We start from the raw sequence: 4,010 nt of genomic DNA, 5'->3' as shown, positions 1-4,010 counted from the left end.
AAAGCTGTTTAGATATAAACAATAACAATTCTAAAAACCACATTTCTATCATGTCTGTCCGTGATATGGCACATTTCGTGGGTACCTATGTTTGTAAATAACCATGGCAACAAAAGCTTTTATCATTCAGCAGACTGTCCTACCCTTCACTCTAAAACACAAAGGAACCTTGTTCATGTTATTCCTAATTTGTTACAAGCCTTCAAAACTTTCAAAATGTATCAAATGAAATGTCCATCCGTGATGAACCAATCATGCCCATTAATAGATACATAAATATATAAATTAATAAGTCTACAGATAAGTAATTAGATAGATATGTGGTCATACAGATAGAAATAAAGAAGTAAATTACTGAATGAAATAAACAAAAGTAAAAAAGTGAAAAAAGGGTATGACCAAATCCCATAGACTAGTTACCAAAAAAAATCTAAAAAGTGTAAAGTTAAAACTAAATGATAATGAATGAATGGACTGAAAACATGTTTCATTTCTTCATGTGAGTGTGGAACTTTTGAAATAATGGTATGTGTATTCACACAAAGGAAACCAGTGGCCTGTAACACAAAGATTATCAACTATCGCAAGAGAATATATTCATTTTACAATTGGTTCCATATACTAAAATGCACAAACAATTTAGAAAATCAGGCAAGCAATAAATCACTTGCCCTTATGTTACAAAAGCCATGTCAAAAACAAATCTTTGCTTACACTGGCAAAAAAGATAGTCTAAACATTGCTGTGTGCACATTTAAAAAGAAAATGGAGATTTCAGAAATACTGATTGCATGTCTGTTTATAAATATATATTTTTTCTTTGCCTTTAGGAATAACGCTATTGACATCATAAGCTACCTACCCAAGATTCCAGACTCCTCACACCAATCCTTGACAGCCATTGCCGAGTTTGTCACTGACAATATGTTCTTTGCTAACCTTCCTACATTACGCAGAGGTATAAACCCCAGTAAAAATTAATAACTCATCTCAAATGATTTGAAGCTAAAAAAATTAAGCATTTTCATAATTGTTTTTAACCTGCAGACTAGAGTAACAACTAACTTTAATTTCCTTTGTGGCAATATCAAAATACTACTGGATAGACCTGAAAAAAAATGACAACAAACAGAAATATGTAATCTATACGTTCATTACTATTTAAAGGTCAAGTTCACCTCAACAAATGTTGATTTGAATCCATAGAAAATAATTACACCAGCACATTGCTGAAAATGTCATTAAAATCGGATGTAAAATACCATAGTTATGACATTTTGAAGTTTCGCTTATTTTTAACAAACTAATTACATCAAGAAGGCAATTACATCCAAATGAGAAAATTAGCAATGTCACTCACCCACTATTTCTTTTGTTGTTTTATTGTTTGAAGTATACAATATTTCGATTTTTCGAATATGATGATTAAAATCTCCTTGCCTGAAGCACAAAATGTGAAAAATAATAGAATTCCATGTGTTCAAGGAAGAATAAAACTTCATTTTACATGACAAGTACAAGAAAATCAGATTTTCAGATTTCAAACAATAAAAAACAAAAGAGATAGTGAGTGAGTGACATAATCAACTCTCATTTGCATGTAACTGTCTCGTTTATATAACTGCTTTTGTAAAATGAAGCAATCCTTTAAAATGACATAACTTTCTTATTGCACATCCAATTTTGATGAAATTGTCAGTGTTATGCTCGTTGAATCTTTTTTTTTTTCAAAACAGCATTTTGTTTGGGTGCACTTGTCCTTTTAAATGTTGCATGCCGTATATATGGGACATTGTTGTTCCACGTACGTCACACAACATTTTCATTTATAAGGTCCCATAATGAATTTTTTAGTGTTATTAGTTTTTCACATGACTACTAGGCTTAATTTAAAAGACCTTTTTGATGCACGTGTACACAGCGTGTTTTCCAGTCATGAACACATTGTAAACACTGTGTTATGTTGTCAGTGTGTCTAATATGTCGACATACAAAGACTCGCATCAACATGTCAATGTCAGATAAAAGAGTCCATATAGCATAAGCTACTGTTTCAAAGCTTGCTCCAAAAGTTAAAAATATAGATCCACAACAATAAATTCAATTAAGAAGTTTACTTAGCTCAGCAACTTATGATATTTAAACCCTTTTTTTTAATCATCATTCGATTTTCAAGTTATATGTTACATTGTTGTACAGCTATTAACTTATTTCTGTCTACTTCTCCTTTTCTTATTCATGTACTAAAGTGACTAATTGTAATTTAAATATTACAATTGTTTTATAATATTTTATCTGTTTCATTTAATATTCATAGATTCATGACTTACTTCAATATAATAATGTTTAAACATTATTCTCAAGTTGTTTGCTAGTGTACAAACAAGTTGTCATCAAAGAAATGTTTTTGTACATATCTTCCGAATTTTGGTTATGACATTGTGAATAATAGCATTTTGCTCTACTTTATTAGTAAAATTATTTATTTGAATACAGAAAGCAATTTTATAAAATAATCACCTTCTAGTATGTTCACTTTTTATTTTCAGCTTATCTATTGCGAAGGGCGAGCTGAGCATGTATTGTACAACGGGAATGTACTCCTGCAACTACACAACAATACACAATCTATATGAAATCAAACAAGTGGCTAAAGGAACAGACAGACCAGAATGACGTTTGTTCACCGACATGGTCGTGAAATTGAATGAGAATTAGATCCGCTATAGTACTGGTAACACCACTCCTTATCATTGTCTTATATTACGTTCACTTTATAAATACGATAGTGACATAACAGGATAAGTTGAATAACTTTGTATAACAAGAGGTGACCCAATCTAATGTATGAGATGACTTAATCCCAGGTCACCTTAATTTTACTCAAAATGGCTTTCTTTATCATTCCCTTGAGAGTGCCATTACATTTTCCTACTAGAGCATTGGCCTAAGACTGATACAGGCTGGTCCCTATCTGCCTAATCCCTAAACTCTTCCACAGCTATTACATGAGGATTAACATGACACTTGTCCCCTGGTCAGACATTATTTCGTCGAAAATACTCACCCTACTAAAAATCGTATTTAACATATTAGCAAACCATGAAACTTCAACAAAAGGACAAGGTACAGCAGATACTAGAGCTTCTGTGTATCTAGTGCCATAATCACATACTACGAGGATGTATTTGTTTCCATTTCCAGTACAAGGTAGTAGCTGAACAATATCCATAGATATTTTCCTGAATAGAATTTGAATTACAAGTACTGATACCATATTTAGTTTACTCCCTGCCCAGCACTTTTTGATAAAATCCACAGGTCTTAAAAAAACTCAGCTACATCCCTCAAATTACCAAGCCAATAGAAGATTTGCATTAGACGATGTTATGTCTTCCAACTATTAAATGTCCAGCTGTTAAATTGCCATAGGCAACCTGAAATAGCTTTAATATGTACTGCTTAAGTACCACAATTTGCCTAAACCTCCCCCCTTTCTGTTAAATCTTAGTAAACTACTTCCTCATAAGGATTTCATAAAGGTGAAACAGCTTGTAACACCAAAAACAAATGCCAAAATTCCAACATGTGGTCAACGTTGGTGTCTTTCCAGGAAAGAGGAAAGAAAACGACTCAAATCTTGTGGAGGATCAATTCATACCTATTTCTCTACAGTTTCCAATCTTTCTTCTTACCGTCACTTCCACTGCTTCGAAGTCTATATTCTCTGCACTATTTAGTGAGCTCATTACTTCGCGAGACATTTTGTGACATCTATCCCTTTTTCTATTCATTTGATTTTGTTAAGTGTAAATATTTCTAGTCACGGGATTTGTGCAATGTATCTGAGTGGCTGGATCCCATTCTACTCTGGCGAGCAAGAATTAAGGTAGGACACAACTCTTTCTATAAATATTAGGAGATCAGCTGTTCCAATTTCCTAAAGCTCCAATACTTGTTACTACAGAAAGGTCAAAGGCACTGATCATAACAAGAGAATACTACTTCAC

The 4,010-nt window shown here is 32.6% G+C and overlaps 1 long non-coding RNA gene across 1 annotated transcript; it reads left to right on the top strand.

The window, feature by feature from the left end:
- Positions 1–423: 423 nt before the first annotated feature.
- On the top strand, positions 424–3,609 carry LOC121413224. The gene is made up of 2 exons (XR_005969720.1): positions 424–958; positions 2,550–3,609. It is a non-coding gene; the product is annotated as an uncharacterized LOC121413224 (long non-coding RNA).
- Positions 3,610–4,010: the final 401 nt, after the last annotated feature.

Source organism: Lytechinus variegatus, chromosome 1, assembly GCF_018143015.1.
Source record: "Lytechinus variegatus isolate NC3 chromosome 1, Lvar_3.0, whole genome shotgun sequence".
Classification (NCBI taxonomy): Eukaryota; Metazoa; Echinodermata; class Echinoidea; order Temnopleuroida; family Toxopneustidae; genus Lytechinus; species Lytechinus variegatus.
The sequence above is the reverse complement of the archived record's forward strand: the minus strand, read 5'-3'. Positions and strand labels throughout refer to the sequence as shown.